Source organism: Chenopodium album, chromosome 4 (genome assembly GCF_948465745.1).
Source record: "Chenopodium album chromosome 4, dcCheAlbu1.1, whole genome shotgun sequence".
Classification (NCBI taxonomy): domain Eukaryota; kingdom Viridiplantae; phylum Streptophyta; class Magnoliopsida; order Caryophyllales; family Amaranthaceae; genus Chenopodium; species Chenopodium album.
Window position 1 is genome coordinate 67,352,708 of NC_137837.1, and position 18,764 is coordinate 67,371,471.

The 18,764-nt window shown below is 36.4% G+C and overlaps 1 long non-coding RNA gene across 1 annotated transcript; it reads right to left on the reverse strand.

The window, feature by feature from the left end:
• Positions 1-378: 378 nt before the first annotated feature.
• LOC145627126 (uncharacterized) lies at positions 379-3,934 on the reverse strand. The gene is made up of 4 exons (XR_014111320.1): positions 3,751-3,934; positions 3,337-3,442; positions 2,855-3,240; positions 379-608 (listed from the first exon to the last, which is right to left on the reverse strand). It is a non-coding gene; the product is annotated as an uncharacterized LOC145627126 (long non-coding RNA).
• Positions 3,935-18,764: the final 14,830 nt, after the last annotated feature.

Consider the following 18,764-nt stretch of genomic DNA (forward strand, 5'->3'; position numbering starts at 1 on the left):
GTGTCGGAAATACCTGTTTTTTAAAAAAAGCGGGAAATATTTAGACACTAAAAAGTGTCGAGATTAATTTTGCTGATTTATTACAGGAATTAATGGACACATCAAGGTGTCGAGATTTTCTCATATCTTATATCTATTTCAACTCTTTCAAGCGTCGCCTTATATGAAATAATCTATAGGACCATATGTATCCTACTAGTTGTCAAAAATAAATTCTATTTGCACTCACATAATATAATAAATAAGTAACAGTTAAACAATAAGAAAAGTAGTACTACATATCTCATTCTATAAATAACAAAACCACAATATCCGACAATCCATTCATAAACTTAAAATTCGTTCATCATCAAAATAACATAATCATAATTGCCGACAATGCTAAAAGTCTAAACAAGAAATTAAGTTCACTGTCGATCTCCATTTGTAACAATGGTCAACCAAAAAAAAAACGGATTCCTATTCCATAATGTATGTTGTATTGTTTCCCATATTCAATGAGCAAAATATATGTGCTATTTTTCCATGCCCAATCAAGTAGAAAGATCCAAGTCATCTTCATCCTCGTCTTCATCTTCATCATCATCTGCATTTGATTCTTCCATATTCTGTGAAAAAAATGACATCAATTAATATGTTGTGCAATTTATATGAGCCATATAATACAAAAAGTAAATATGAGATTCCTATTCCATAACAAAAAAAACCTATAGTTTACTATTTTAAAGGTGCACTTTAATCCATGTACACCTTACCACTGTATATATATAATTTATTAACAAAAAAATGTTACATATTGTAGGGAATAATTTCAAGCCTTAAAATCCCACTAGCTCGAACCCCACTGTGATCATACACTAAAGTACGGTGGCATCCAAAAGGGAAGAAGATAGAGCAAAAGAGTCGCCAACAAGTTTTTTTAGGAACTTGTAAACCGTTCACGAGGTGAAGGTTACACCCCTTAACGATCCAAAAGATCGTCAACTCCATAAGGTCATGAACCAAATAAGGGTTCAGGGATGAAGGTACAAATCCAACCTAAAAAAAATTGAACCTGCCCTAATAATAGGCCTCTACTTTATTCTGATCGTATTCATGTGCGCTTTCTGATTAACATACAATCAATAGGATTAACCCTAAACCTGTTTATCTATGTTGGTTGAATTTAAATGCACAAAAAAATCTATTATTGGTGATCACTTGAATTACAATCATATTAAACCTAACAAGATTATTAAATATCTTATTAAGCATGATTACAAGTATAGATTCCCTTTAAACATGCATAAAAGGTGTGATCAAGCAATGAAAATAAATAGCATCAAGCAACATAATATTCATAATAATCACGACAATAAAATTATAACAATAATAAAATTATAATCATCAAAATAATCATAATAATAATATTCATAATAATAATCGTCATAAGTAATAATTATCATCATGTTCATGTTAATATTAAAGCATAATAATAATAGCAAGATCCTAGGCATGATACTAACAAGATTAATAACAAACCCTAGCATGTCACTAAGCAATAAAAATCAAATCTTTAACCCTAACATGATACTAACAATCATAAATATTAGGAAGAACGTAGGAAGCATCGTAACAATCATATTCAATATTAAAATTACCCTAGACATGATACTAGGAATATCATAATAACAATTTAAACATGATTTCTACATCATAATATCAATAAAAACCATTAAAGCACTTACTTTGATGCCTCGTACCTCTTTCTAATAACAAAATACACACGTTAGTAACTTCAAGGAAAATAATAATCAAACAATTAAATTAAATAATTGAAAGAGAGATTTGGGACCAAACCCTCAGAAATCAAACCTTTCACGTCTAGGGCGAAGGCAACTTCGAATATGGCTAGGTGTTTCTAGATCTTGTGAATGCGGAATTTTGTATGAAAAAGCAAAGTTTGAGAAAAAGAAAGAGAGAGATGAATGAATTAAATAATGCTAAAGAATTAATGATTGTAGATGAAAACTTGCGAATGAGAGAGAATTGGTGATGAATGAATGAATAGATGAATGAAAACAATTGGTGAATGAAAACGGAGTTTTTAATACGATATTTATAGAGAAATCAGCCAAAAAGATAAATTAAACAAAACAGAGTCTGACGCTCAGAAAACAGAGCTGGCGCCAACCCTGACCAGCTGGCGCCAGGCACCAACACTAGCACCAGGCGCCAATGGCTAGCGCCTGGCGCCAGGCCTGGGGTCAGACGCCAAGCTTAAATTTAACGCGTTTTAGAAAATCCAATAAGTTTACCGTACTGGAGGATAAAATCATATAATTTCCTCGAAAATGTTATTTGATTTTGATTAAAACTCTGAAAAGTCAACAAAAGTGAATTTATCAATGCTAATTGAATTAGGAATGAAAAGAACCTTCTAGAAGAATCTAGAAGACTAAAACCATTCCTAATTGCATTAGGAATGATAAATCATATTAGGCCCTCCCCAAGATCATTGGGCCGTATATAAAGCTCAAACCGGGCCCAGCTTAGTAAATTGGTCATAACTTCCTCAATATTCATCGGAATTGGGCTTATAATATATCGTTGGAAAGGTCTTTGCAAGCCCCATCCAACTACACTACTATTGTACCCATATCATGGACCAACCAAACTGGATTAGCTGTTTTCTTAAAATAAGTTTTCAAAAACAGAGAGAAGAGAAAAGAAATTAAAACTTCCGCAACACTAGACTTTCCACACTTTCGCTTCATTCGATTATGATTCGACGTGAAAGGTACTCATCATGGGTTTGGTTTTGGGTAGACTCAAATGGGTGTCTACACATATTTTTACAAAAAGGGATGCTGACCTGAGCATGTATGGAGCGTAATGCTGTTGAAGTAGCATCTAACATTTCATTAGAGACATTACCGCTTCGCACTGCATCCAACACGTTAGTCATCTGTGTTGTCAGTCTCAATAAGAGGTTTGTGGTATGCCTCTTATACCTTGCAAAATCAGCTTTCATAATCTGGTCATTGCTACTGTTATAAGAAGTGCCCCTTTTTTTCGCAATAATGCATGAACTCCAAACACGTCATTATGATTCACCCCAAATCCATAACCCAATGGTCTTTGGTTTTTTTTATCCTTATCGTACATCAAATCATTGAAGACTTCGTTCTCTATCACTTCTTGAGGCTTCGGAGTTAATGAATTTGCAGCATTTGAATCAATCCTTTTTTTTGCCATGTCCTGCATGGAAGTATATAGTCACACACATGTAAAGTGTATAATTACAAGGTTGGCAGGTAATTAAAATGAAATATGAAATAAGTTAGGAAATAATACAATGAATTCTCCAGTATTTGTGTTGTTAGGATATCATCCATTCTTTGGTTGATGAGTTTTATAAAAAAAACTCATAATCACCGGGCTCTCTTCCATGCTCAATCTCCTTCATAAGAGAATTCATCATTCAATTAATATATTTTTAAATCACAAAAACAGATAAATATTTATGAATATAGTGTCAGCAAATGCATCGGTCATACAAATTCGTCTCTTGAATTAGCAAAGCTCGTAGCACCATTAGTATGTAGATGTCCCAAAGAAGCACGTGCTTCTCTTCCGATTTCAGAATAATTCTAACATTATCATAAAAAAAGTAAGTTCATTTCATTAAATCAACAACCATTCCATTAAATTAACAAAATGACTTTAAATCGGAAAGAAAAATGTAAAACAGAGATTATAACAGAGTACCTTGCTCTTATTTGAAAACCAATATTCGACCAACGGAAGCCAATTCTCACGAACAATTCCTCCTGGCCTATCATTTTCAATTTGTGTTCTGGTTCGTACTGTGGGATTGAAATATTTAGCTTTGAGCTCAAACTTCCACTGCCTACAATTCTTACCCACGTGCTTAAGCATTGCATCATCATAGACTTTACCATCTGGAATGATGAATTTTTCCTACAAAAATTCATATATTTTTTGGATATAATGATATTATAAAATATATGTATACGTCAAGGAATCAACTAAATGAAAAATATATTTAAAACCACTTACACGAATCAAATTAACAATATCACCTAGTATTGTTTTATTCACATTTCGCCAATTTACATCTCTTATAGGACAAATACCATCTTTCTTTGCGATACTTGAAATGAATTTCACAAGAATTGATCCACCCTTTTTAATTGGTTGGCAAAATCCGTTGAATGTAACTTCAAATCTGACTCCTTTTTCAAGAAACCACACATCATGTGGCTGTATAGAACCACTCCATAACTGCACATTTCCTTCAGAATCTACAACTCAAGCATATAAGAATAATACATATATAAATAAGTTGTTTGAATAAAGTATTTATAAACTACTATAATAAAGTTGGTCTTAATGCCATGGTTGTTAGCTTAACTCATAATTCAGGCAAATATACAACACAAACACCACCACAGTTCAGAATAGAGAACTACATGTTACACATACAGAGCAAAGATATCACATACGGTCATTTCCAGAACTAAATTGAATAAGAAATTAAAAGGGGAGAAGTACATGTATTATATTTTTAAAAAAAAAAATCATGTTATGTCTGAAAACAAAGACTCGTGTAAGGTATCTTACCAATAGCACGAACATCCTCTCTTTCATCAAAGTTAACATCATCACTCCAATCATGGGCTTCGTTAGTAGAAGAGTTCCCATTTACAGGAATGGAGCGCTTCTTTCTTTTGGCATTCCTTCTTGAACCTCCACCATTTCAACACGCTTCATTCCCATTGTCATTGGAAGAGTTTTCACCAAAATTCATTTGAGATGCATTGGAATTATTAAGCCCATCAGAAGTGACAGTATAAGCAACACTTGTTCCCTAACCTGTTCCTTGATTTATTCCCTGTCCTGTTCCTTGACTTGTTCCCTGATCTGTTCTCTGACCTGTTCCCTGGCCTGCTCCTTGACCTGTTCTCTGACCTACTCTCTGACCTTGATCATTACCATAATTGCTCCTGATTCTTTTGCTACGAAACATATTCAGCTGCTACACATAAACTTGTCAATTTTCATGAAAAAAAAAGTTTCAAGCTACACATAGCAAATAAACTTGTCTAATAATAAACAAAACTCAAAATAAAATGGTAAATTAAATCCGAAATTTCAGTTCATGCATGTAATACCAACATTCAAAATGGAAACAGAAGTTACACATCAATTATTCATCACCCATTTCAAAAAACTCCCTAGGCTTAGATTCTATAACATGTAACCACCCTTTTTCTATCTCATCTTCAACATAAAAAACATGTTTCGCTTGAGATGAAAAAAATAAAAGGATCATCTTTCATTAATCGTCCACTATGCATCAACTTTGAAAAGTTGACAGAAATACCCCCATTCTTATATTTCTTCAATCCCTTACTAATGTCTTCCCAATCACACCGAAACACCAACACCTTATAAGTCCCATAATAACTTAATTCATATATTTTTCCTGACTTTTCCATAGTAAAACTGGCCATCTGCCTCAACCATAACTCCTGAATTTTGTGTCTTGTGGTAGCGTTCATGGTCTACAGTCAGAAACTTGTAGCCATTGATTACAAAGCCTTTATACTCTGTAGTACGATCATATAAACCACTTGCTAAAGCTTTCCTTAGCTTCCCTTGCTCATTACTGCTATCTATGTTATGTACCTGAAATGACAAAATAACTAATAAAGTAAGCAAAAAAATTATTGAATAATGTCTCATTTTAACAGAAGTCTATATATAACAACCTGGGCTCTAAGCCAATCAGAGAAATCTTTTATAATCCAATCATACTCTATTATTGTGTCAATTCGTACTCCTCTAAATTGATTCTCACGTCGCTTCTGGCGTAAGAACTCACTGTAAAATATCAAAACAATTGAATTATAGAAATAACAACCCTACCATAAAAGACAGAAAAATATATTAAGAAACTTAACTTAATACTTACTCACGAAATTCAGCCATCTCATCAGAATGAAGTAAAACGTAGCGATGTGCTTGATCTAGACTTTTAGCATCTAAACGAGCAATTTTCTTTGCCCCAATGAATCGACCACCAGAATTAAATAAATAAGCACTTGTATCCAGAATATAATTGTCATTTCTCTTCAGCCTAGAAAATAAGGTCTCAATTTCTTCTAAGTATCTTGAACAAAAGTTAATCGTCTCTTCTAAATGGTATCCTTCTGCAATTGACCCTTCTGGTTGCGCTTTGTTACTCACAAATGATTTTAAATGGGCCAAGTACCTACCAAATACAGTTTAAAGAAAAGAAATATAAATATTTAATACATCAAAATATTCGATAGATTAAATATTTAATTTTAAATGCTAACCTTTCAATAGGATACATCCACCTATAATGGACTGGTCCACCAAGTTTGGCTTCCTCTACTAAATGAAAGACTAAATGAACCATGATTGTAAAAAATGTCAGTACAAACTCTATCTCCATCTTACAAAGAGTTAAAACAATTTTGGTTTGTATCTCATCCAACATTTTCACATCAAGGGTGGTAGAGCACACGATTTTGAAAAAGGATGACAACTCTGACACCAAATCCACAATTTCTGTAGTTCTTGAAGCTTGTAGAGCTACAGGCAAAAGGTCTTTCATAATGACATGGTTGTCAAGGCTCTTAAGATTCTGAATTTTTTTTTGTTTCATATTCACGCATCTTGAGAGGTTAGAACAATATCCATCCGGAACTCTTAATTTCTGGAATACCCTTAAGAATCGTAGTTTATCCTCTTTTGACATAGAACATGAAGCAGGAGGCATAATTGATTGCCCATTTGGACTAGTATTAATCCAAAGATGTGGCTTTATTCCTTTTTCTTTCATTGCCTTTCTAACTTTTTCATTATCCCTGGATTTCTTATCTACATCTAGTAAAGTGACTAAGAAATTGTCACACACAATTTTTTCAATGTGCATAACATCTAAATTATGACGAAGAGGATTATGCTCCCAATAAGGCAAATAAAAAAAATTGCTCTTTTTAGTCCACAAAACATCAAAATCATCATTTTCTTCGTCATCATCATCATCATCTTGTCTTGCTCTCTTTTTTTTTGGAAGGTTTTTTCCCTGTTCCATATGTATATGCAACCCCTTCTTGTTGAGTTTGAACATCAGTCCCTGATTGACGGCTTGGAGCAAGACCATACTCTTGTGTCCCATCAAACAAATGGGCTTGCGATCGATACGGGTGATCAATGGGCAGCCACTTTCGAAACCCTTTGTAACACATTTTACCTGCCAACTTTACAACAGGATTTTCATGGGCACAAGAAGGGCATGCATGATAGCCTTTCGTACTCCACCCTGATAACATTGCATAAGCTGGAAAATCGTTGATTGTCCACATTAGAGCAGCACGCAGTTTAAAATATTGTTTTTTGTAAGCATCAAATGCATCTACTCCCTCCCATAATAACTTCAACTCATCCACTAAAGGTTCCAAATAGATATCAATGTCAATTCCGGGACTTGATTTTCCAGGAATTATAGAGGAAAGAATAAATGAAGAACGTTTCATACATAACCATGGTGGGAGATTATAAATCATTAACACCACTGGCCATGTACTATGCGTGGTATTCATTAAGCGATAAGGATTAAAACCATCACTAGCAAGCCCTAGTCTCACACTTCGGGGATCAGAAGAAAATCACGATATTTATCATCAAAATCTTTCCATGCTGAAGCATCTGCAGGATGCTTCAATATACCTTCCTGTTTATCGCGATCCTTCTCATGCCATATCATATCTTCTGCTGTCTTAGAAGACATAAAAAGTCTTTTTAACCTTGGGATTAAAGGGAAATATCGAAATACCTTGGCAGGTTCATCTTTCTTTACATCTTTATTTTCCCCACTTGTACTACCTTCTTTAGACTTAGTTTTTTTCCATCTCAAAGCATGGCATACATCACATTCATCCTTGTCCGAATGTTCACCTCGATAGAGAATGCAATTATTAGGGCAAGCATCAATTTTTTCATACCCAAGACCCAAGGTATTAATCATTCTCTTGGACTCATAATATGAAGATGGGAAATCCATAATTTGAGGAAATGCTTCAATTAGAAGTTCAAGAATCATTGTAAAGGATTCAGCAGATAAGTGATGCATACACTTTATGTGAAACATTCGAACAAGAAATGAAAGTTTAGAGAATGTCTTACATCCATCATATAATTCCTTATTTGAAGCTTCTAATAGTCTCTCAAAGTTAGCTTTTTCTTTTTCATTCATCACTTGCGTTGCGGATGGAGTAGGCTCATCAATCGAGGAATGGTCAAAAAAGTTGGGCTCACTTTGATCACTAGATCCAGCATGATGTGGATCTACAGGTTCAGGCTCATTCACATTGGACATATTAACACCAAAAGCATCTCCTAATAAGCCTCTCATATCATCTCGACCTATAACCCCATGTTGAGCCCCTTCACTAGTGCTTCCAGCAACATCCCCAATTGAACCATGCTGATCACTAAACATGCGCTCAAGAACTGGTCCTCTTCCATGAAAAATCCATTTCTTGTATCGCTTGTCAAAACCTTGAAACAAATAAAATATGCTCCTCTATTTCTGGTATTGTCAACCACTCATCCACCCTACATTTCTTACAAGGGCAGAGAGCTTTTCCATCTACAAGCCCTTCTTTAGCCAACTTAATGAATTTGATAGTTCCACTACGATAAGTTGGATGGTTATTGGGTAGTTCAATCCAACTTGTATCGATATCCATGCTTTTCAAATAATATTATCCTTACAAACAAATTTAAGAAAATAAAAAAAAGCAAGCTTTGAAGTATACTATGAAAAAAATAAGACTCAAAGCCACAATGAAAGGCATCTAACTTTAATTTGATTTATAACAGTATAACCTAACAAGGTCATATAGAAGCAATATGAATATAAATCTCATAGATACTCTAAGCTCTTATAATGGTAAAAAGAAATAAGATGTTATTTCACTATTAACTAAATCTAAATATATTATTAAGGTATATACTATGTTAAGGTATACGACTATGGTGATATACAATGATAGTCTAAGAATTATAATTAGGAACATCCTTAACTCAAATTTGTAATGTTATGACAAAGACTTTTTTATTTATTTTTCTTTTTCATTCTTTATGTCAATTAGTATATATGTATTCATGTATACTAATTGACTCTTTAACTAAATAGTGTAGACCAAGAAGACTATGCTTTTATCGTAAAGAAAACTTATAGGAGCAGACCTTCTACGTAATTTAGGGCTTAAACTAATTAGCTAAGACAACTAGTTAATTTGTGTATATTAGAAAATTCCATTAGTAAGCGAGTCGTAACTATCCTTTGCTAATCACAATCATCTATTGACTATTACACTTCACACAGTACAGCACTAATAACATAGAAGTAATAATTAATACCTAATAACTCATATTTGAAGTTGCATGTGTAAATATTAAAACAATATTACAGCACTAGTGGGTCACAATCTCAATTCACTATTATAATAAACATAGTACCAAAGTCTCAAATTTTAATCAAAGGAAATTCTGATCTTAGACAGAAAATAAATATCAATAGATTATTTTTACTTTTATCTAAGTAGGATGATGAAGATATAAGAAAGTTCCTAACAAAAACCCAGAAAATCTTGAAATTCCTAACAAAACCCCGAACTGAAGGAAAGCCCCAATTACATTAGAGAAAATCCCACAAAAATAATAAGAATAGAGAGTTATTGTAGCAATTGTAGTCAAGAAAAACACATGAATTGCAGGTAGAAAATACAAAGAAAAATCAAAGTCACATCAAACAACGAACGATTTCAAAAGGATTACAACAAATTGGAGCCCAGAAAAATCATAAATTATTAAGACGAAAACGAAAGAAATTAGAGCTCTTACCTCTTAATCTACAATTGATTCTTGAGTTTCCGCCAAAAAAATCACCAATTAACCATGAATCAATCTTCAATAGCTAGGTTTTTGAGAAATTTGAGTGTGCAAGGAAAGTGCACTGTTTAATTAGACTTTAGAATAGAACCCTATAACTTCCACGCTGTAACTTAGGTTGATTTGCTTTTTTCATTTTTTTTTTTAATTTTTTTTTCCCTTTTTTAATAGATAGATATGTATGCTACCCTATTTTTTGGTAAAATTGGAGAGGCGCCAAACAAAAATTTAGAGCCCGCCTTTTATATTTGGCATGAAATAGTGGGATAATTTAGCGATGCTATAGAGTGTAGAATAAAGTGTCGAAATTATAAGGGAAAAAAATAACAACAGCGACAATTCATTAAGTGTAGGAAAAAAAGTGTAGGAATAGTAAGGAATTTGTAGTAGTGGATCTCCACCTTTTGTGTCATACACCACGGATGACTTTTGGGCTGAAGAAGACCCATCGATAGACGTCCTCACAAGATCTGGGAGAATGCAACCTCCCATTTCAACACAACCTATGCCAACCACACAACAAGTTCCCATACCTATCATTGAAGACAATGATATTGTTAAACAGTTTAAGAAGACAAAAGTTGAGATGAACGTATGGAAACTTTTGGCAACATCTCGAGAACATAGGTTGGCTGTAATGAATGCCTTGGACAAAATAGGGATAGATTCTGACACTACTCTTGAGGGATTAGCAAACTTCCTCACAAGCGATCTTCCTAGTCCAATTAATTTGATCACCTTTTCTGACAAGGATTTACCTCCAGAAGGTGACAAACATTACAAGGCATTAAACCTCACAGTAGTTTGCAAGAGAATGAATGCTCCTATGACTTTTGTAGACAACGGATCGGCCATCAACGTCTGTCCACTTAGAACTGCGAGGATGCTAGGCATAAGGGATGAAGATTTAACTCCGTCTACACAAGGAATAAGAGCCTATGACAACACTCGTCGTCAAGCTCTTGGTAAAATTACCCTGAATGTAACGGCGAGAGTAATAGAACATGCTACTACTTTCCAAGTAGTAGACATTAAAGCTTCGTTCAATTTGCTGTTGGGACGCCCTTGGCTTCATGACCTAAAGGTCGTCCCCTCATCTCTCCACCAACAAGTAAAAGCTATAGTTGGGGGAATTCCTATCACCATCGATGCTTCGCCTACAAGGATCAAGTTTATAGAAAATCCAATCATTAATGTGGAGCACGACGAGGATGATGAAGACTTATGGGGCTTTAACGAAGAAGTCTCCTTAATCCAGGAGGATGAAATGACCCCTCTTTGCCATGACCTCCATTCCAACATGATTGTAAATGCTATGCTGAAGAAACAAGGACATTTCCCTGGGATGACCCTAGGAAAGAAGAAAGGAATGGAAAAATCACTTGAGTCACCTGGCCTCCCTAAGTTAGACACTTTCGGACTTGGTTTCGAACCGACTCGGAAAGATCTCAAGTGAGCCCAGGAAAAATCAAAGGCACGTAGAGACGCTCGCACTCAAAAGAAAGCAATCCCAATGGATCAGTACCCTCATACACTTAATGGTCAATTTATAAAAGAAGGAGAGGACTATCCATGCCATAAATTTCTCGAGCCATTTGTTGTAAACAGCATAAGACAACCGGGATTTGAGATTTTCTTGGATTGCTACTTCACAGATGAAATCCCAACTCCTGTCCACAAAGAGAAAGCACCCCCATGATTTGACTTTAACGTCATGGGATTACTGTTTGGGCGAGAAAAGAATGAGCCAACTTATAAAGAGGATAACTCCTCGCTCATTCAAACAGTCCTACAAAGCGAAAGCTTCGATCCCTCGAAGCTAATCACTCCAGCTGAAGGATCACTAGAAGGGTGGCGCAAGACTATCAAGGTGACTACTCCAAGTGGAAGGAAGATATCCATCACGACAGGGCAAGGACCAATGTTTGAAGAGTCGTCAGAGTCAGAGTCGAAGTCTCTCCCCCTAGAGTCTTCTAAGTCTTTAGTAGTAGTACCTCCCCCTAGGAAGATATCCATCACGACAGGGCAAGGACCAATGTATTTGCTTGGTCATACGAGGATATGCCAGGCATTAATAGAGAAATAGCTCAACACACTATACCACTAATTCCAGGAATGAAACCCGTAAAACAAAAGTTACGTCGAATGAAACCCGACGTAGCTCTTAAAATAAAAGAAGAAGTCCAAAAACAAATAACTCCAGGTTTCATCAAGGTATCCAAATACCCCGAATGGGTCGCCAACGTCGTCCCAGTTCCGAAGAAAGACGGAAGGGTAAGAATGTGTGTCGACTATCGAGATCTAAATAAGGCAAGTCCAAAGGACGACTTCCCTTTTCCACACATCGATATTCTGGTAGATAACACGGCAAATCACGCGCTCCTCTCGTTCATGGATGGGTACGCAGGTTATAATAAGATTCTCATGGCAGAAGAAGACATGGAGAAAACAACTTTTATAACACCATGGGGCACTTACTGCTACATGCCATTCGGGTTGAAAAACGCGGGTGCTACTTACCAACGTGCAGCAACTGCCTTACTCCATGACATGATTCATAAAGAAGTCGAGGTATATGTCGACGATATGATTGTGAAATCAAAAGACCGTCCAGGCCATCAAATAGCCTTAAGGAAATTTTTCGAAAGGCTAAGAAAATATAATATGAGGTTGAATCCATCTAAGTGCGCTTTTGGAGTCACCTTAGGCAAGCTTTTGGGTTATGTCATAAGCTCCAGATGAATAGAGATAGACCCAACCAAGATTAAAGCAATCATGTCAATGCCACCGCCCAAAACTGAGAAACATATTCGAGGATTTATTGGCCGGTTGCAATACATAAGTAGGTTCATATCAAAATTGACAACAATATGTGAACCAATCTTCAAAAAGCTCAAGAAGAATGTACCAGTAATATGGGATGACGAGTGTCAAAAAGCCTTTGAAAAGATCAAAGCCTATCTCACAAATCCTCCCATATTAGCATTAGCACTTCCCGAAATACCTCTTAGGTTATATTTGACGGTTACTAAAGAGACAATGGGAGCTATGCTAGCACAAGAAGTAGAAGGCAAAGAGAATGCAATCTACTATCTAAGCAAGAAGATGCTCGAATACGAAGCACGCTATACACCACTCGAGAAGTTGTGCCTCGCCTTGGTGTGGGCCACAACCAAGTTAAGACATTACATGCTAGTGCATACCGTCTTCGTAGTCTCCCGATTAGATCCACTCAAGTATCTATTCGAGAAATCTACACTCAATGGACGCATATCGAGATGGATAGTCAATCTATCCCAATTTGATGTAAGGTTTATGCCACAAAAAGCTATCAAAGGATCCGTAGTATCTGACTTTCTAGCAGACTTCCCAATAGAAGACTCGACGCCAATACAAGACAATGAATTTCCAGATGAAGACTTAATGGTCACTGAAGATGATACTTGGACCTTATACTTCGACGGAGCCTCGAACCAAAAGGGATGTGGCGTTGGAGTATTACTAGTATCACCTAAAGAAGAGCATGTTCCAATCTCCATAAAACTTGATTTCGACGTTACAAACAATGCTGCTGAATATGAAGCATGCGTGGTAGGCCTTGAAACAGCTTTGGCATTGGGAGTAAAAAAGTTAAGGATATTCGGAGACTCTTCTTTGATTATCAATCAGATATCTAAAAGGTGGAAAGTAAGGAGCGAAAGTCTATCCCCTTACCAAACCTATCTGGAAACTCTTACCGATCAGTTAAAGAAGGTAGAATACACATATCTACCTAGGGAAGAAAATCAATTTGCGGACGCCTTGGCAAGACTAACCTCAATGGTTAGGATTCCCATGGAGATCGAGCAAATTCCTCTAACTATAGAAAAAAGGCACGAACCAACATACATTCAGGCTATAGAAGGCGACGAAGTAGTCCAAGACGAAGAAGAAGAAGAAGAAGAAGAAGAAGAAGAAGAAGAAGAAGAAGAAGAAGAAGAAGAAGAAGAAGAAGAAGAAGAAGAAGAAGAAGAAGAAGAAGAAGAAGAAGAAGAAGAAGAAGAAGAAGAAGAAGAAGAAGAAGAAGAAGAAGAAGAACCATGGTACACGGATATACTCAATTATGTCACCAAAGGAGAATACCCTCCCCATGCTGATAAAAGAGCAAAACGAGCATTAAGACTCTTGGCTTCCCAATATGTACTTATAGACAACGAGCTACATAAAAGGGTACCTAGGGGTCGAGCTCTCTTATGTCTAGGAAAAAAGGATGCACAAAGAGCAATGAGGATAGTCCACGAAGGAATCTGTGGCACTCATATAAATGGCAAAATGTTAGTTAAAAAAATAATGCGACAAGGATATTATTGGACCACGATGAATAGGGATTGCCATCAATATGTACAAAGATGCCCTAAGTGCCAAATCTATGCCAATTTACAACATGTTCCTCCATCCTTGCTCTACACCTACACATCGCCATGGCCATTCTCTACATGGGGAATTGACATCATCGGCAAAATCACTCCACCGGGAACAGGAGGCCACGAATATATCTTAGTAGCGATTGATTACTTCACAAAGTGGGTCGAAGTGCAATCATACGCTAAACTCACTGCAAAACATGTAGCACTCTTTATCAAGAGAAATATTATTTGTAGATACGGAGTCCCACATGAAATGATAAGTGACAATGGAACTCACTTTCAAGCCGAATGTGAAGAATTGCTACAAAAATACGGCATTCAACATCATTATTCTTCCCCTTATAGGCCTCAAGCAAATGGAGCAGTCGAGGCAGCTGATAAAAACCTAAAGAATATCATCGAGAAAATGACGGAAAATTATAAGGATTGGCCTGACAAACTTCACTTCGCATTAAGGGGTTACCGCACGTCAATTCGCACATCAACAGGAAATACGCCATTTTCCTTGGTATATGGAATGGATGTCGTACAACCTATCAAACTAGAAATACCATCTCTACGCATTGCGTTAGAGAGTAAACTCGATGAAGTTGAATGGACTAGGGCAAGATATGAAGAATTAATTCTACTCGATGAGAAACGACTAGAAGCTCTGCATCACACTCAGTGTTATCAAACTCGCATGGCTAGGCATTTTAATAAGAAGGTCAAGACAAGAAACATCAAAGTAGGAGACTTGGTGTTAAAATCACTAAGGAAGAATGTTTTAGATCCAAGGGGAAAATTTAGACCTAATTAATCTGGACCCTACATTGTCAAGACAATCCTGTCAGGAGGTGCAGCAAAACTAACTGATATGGATGGCAATGAGTTCTCGAACATGACAAATCTTGACCAACTTAAGAAATACTACCCATAATTACTTGAGTAGGATACTCAAGAGAGCTACGCTTGGCCTAATTCCTTAAGAAAGGACACGTAGGCAACCCTTTACGGGTCGCATCCCAGAATTAATTAAAAGTTCGACAGAAGATCAGCGAAACATCGGCGTCGTAGAGAAAACTCTGGCGCCAGACAGAGTCTATTAGCGCCATCCGACGGCACTGGCGCTTGGCGCCAGACGTGTGGCCGGCGCCAGTCGCAAATAAGCGGCGCTAATTCACAGCTAAATTCTGGGCATATTTCGGTGTTTTTCAGTAAATTTTCGACTTCCGTACTCGAAGAATTTCTGGAAAATTAATTTTTTCGGTTTTCATTGCTTTAATAAAATAAATTTAAAGTAAATATTTAATTAAAAGCTGAAATTTCATTAATAAAATAAAATTACATTATTGATGGAATTTTAATAAAGCTAAAATAAATTAACTTTAAATAAAAATATAAACTAAGTCTAATAATTTTAAATTAAGCAATGCTCCTAATCTTTCTTTTCTTTCCTAACCCTTTTCCAATTTTTGTCTGCTTCCTCCTCGTCATCCATAACCTTAGCTAGTAGGCATCCTTTAGAGGATCTACATTCAATCTTAGAGTAGATAGTCTCCCCTTCAGCTAGGACTCCATGCTTCTTTTCTACCCAAGTTTTCTTCTCTGTGATGTCAGCTTTCCTTTTTCCCTTATCTTTTGTAGTAATTTTCTTCCTAGGCATTGCAGGTGTTTTGAATTCAACTCTTTCACCTAAGCGTTCCTTGGCAGGAATCACCCTGTCACCTAGACGACTCTTCACATCATTTTTACCCTGATCTTTCTTCAAATCCTTTGAAGGTTTCTTCAGCAACCACTTCTTCACATCATTGGGCAAGGAAGGAGGAACCTTTTGGGTAATTACTTCCCATAGAGGTCTGGCACTCCAATAAGCATCAAATCTATCTACTTCCTGGGACACGGGGTACTCATAGGGAGGACGAAGATCCCCGGAAGGAATATTCTGAAGCAAGTCGTATTGTCTTTTTACCCTGCAGGGATAATAATAAGTCATACGAGACAAACTTGGAACACGGCAGAAAGGTTGCTTGTTGACACCAACCATCCTTTCTATTTTCCACCATGGAACGACCCACTTGATAGCAAAATTGCGAGATTCGAAGACCCTTCTCCACTCATGGCGCCCCATTTTAGAGAAGCGTTTCTTCCTCCTCACAAAGCAATTCGGAGTGTACTTCTCAATGTTGTCCGGAGGGCTAATTAATTCTAGCCTTTCCATTAGCCACATCTGTAAAAAAAAAAAAAATTGCAATGCAAATAAATTATTATTACAATACAAAAATATATTTTTTGATTTCTGTAATTAAAAATGTTATTTTTCTACCTGTAATAAAATTGGAGAGCCGCGAAAAAGTGCTTTTGGGTTCCTTTTCAATTCATCAAGACTAATCATAGTCTCTCCAACTATCAATGGCATTGAATTTCTCCCTGATTCAATTTGTTCTAGTACGGTGGTTATAATTGATTGACCTTCATTATTTTTACCGCTACTAAGAAAAAATTGATTAAGCATGCAAAATAAGAAAGCCCTTCTTCTATAAATATGAAAAGATTCAGAAAGAGGTTTATCAAAATAATGGCGTGCAAATTCTTTCAAATTAACTATGTTGCCATCTACTATTTTTAATAAATCCCTTTCTTTTAAATTAAAGAAGCGCTCAAAATCCTTGTAATAATATGCATCTACTCTAGGGATTACTATGAGGTCTATTGTAGGGAAACCTAAAATAGCACCAAATTCTTCTGGCAAAGGGCTAATCTCATCATACCCTATTCTAAAGCAATGAGTATCAACATTCCAATATTCTAGAGCGGTATGAATGAAATCTAAGTCAAGATCTACCCCTTTGATACCATAAATTCCCCCCAAGTGGAACAAATCTAATTCTTTTCGTTCTCTGGCATTTAGAGACCGACACCATTCATGGGTGTATTGGGTAAAAGTTTTGGTGACTAGAGACATGATATTATTTTTCTAAGGCCGAGAATTATTTTACTTACTGAAATTATGAAAAGAATCGGTTGCGCAGGGGGCTATTTATGCACGATTTAGGAGCAGTTTTAATCGGGGTAAAATACGGAGTCAGCGCTAATTGGCGCTAGACGCCGCAATTGGCGCCAGGCGCCAAGGCTTGGCGCCACACGCCAAGTGTAGCGCCTGGCGCTAAACCCAATTGTGTGGCGCCAGCTGGCGCCAATCTACCACGTCATCCGCGCTTTCTAAAACCGCGTTTTTACCTTAATTCAATTCTGCTAATGACTTTACGGCTTCTTTATATTTTTTTTCTAAACATATTTTTATTCTTTTTTTAATTAATATAACTATGTTATTAATTATATTATTATTTTTTGGATTTTATTTAGGTTAATTTCCAAATTTTTATAAACCCAACATTTTATTTGGCCTTTTCCTTTTTTCATTTTTCTTTTGGGGGAGAGAGTCGGATACCCTCCATCAATAATAAAAATGATGGAATTTTCGCGCAAAATTGTTTGTCACACTTTTCTTGCACACACAAACATGCACATAAAAATAATAATAGCAAACATGATAAACTCATAATAGTATGTATATACAAAATATGTCTAAAAAATGAGTTTAACTAAAAGGCAAAGCTCTATACAAAGTCAAATAAATAATAAAGGGCACAGGTACAATCCACCTCGCACGATAACTGTCAAAGAAATAAGTCAGTAAACATGCATAATATATGTGGACAAAAGTGGCAAATAAATAAGCTTACTCGAGACTGGTGGCGAGGAATCGACCGCTCTACGAAGCGCGGCCGAAGGAATCATCTCCTCAATCGGCCCATATGTCCCCTGGTAATGGATAGACATACGAGGTGGCACGAACTCAGCAGCATTGCCCGGACAAAGCAAAACCAAGTCAGTGAAGCATTACTTGGGGGCTACTTAACGAAAGATAAGAGCTGAAAAATCGTACCGCCACATCCTCAGCCGGTACAGGAACTGGAGCCAACAATGGCAGTAGCTCCTCTACATAGCATCGCCCAAGGATCGTGCAAGATCGCCAAGGGGGACCAGCTCCCTCTGCCATGCTCAACAACTTCGCGGCGCCAGGACACTCAGCCACACGGTGAGGCTGTTCTACCTTTTTGCAATATATTTTGCATTCCTTGGTACGCCAGTTAGCCCCTCTAAGCAATTTGACCTGATTTTTAGTAATCAGCTTGATTACATAAAGTGATCGACGTGATGAAAGATCGTCTCACTTAGCTTAAAGCGCCTAAGCATTGGCTCATTGACAAAAGGCACCGACATGGTGGTTCATTTGCAAAAGGCACTGGTACATTTGCAAAAGACACCGATATAATGGTTCACTCGCAAAAGGCACCGACGTACAGGTTTAAAAGCAGA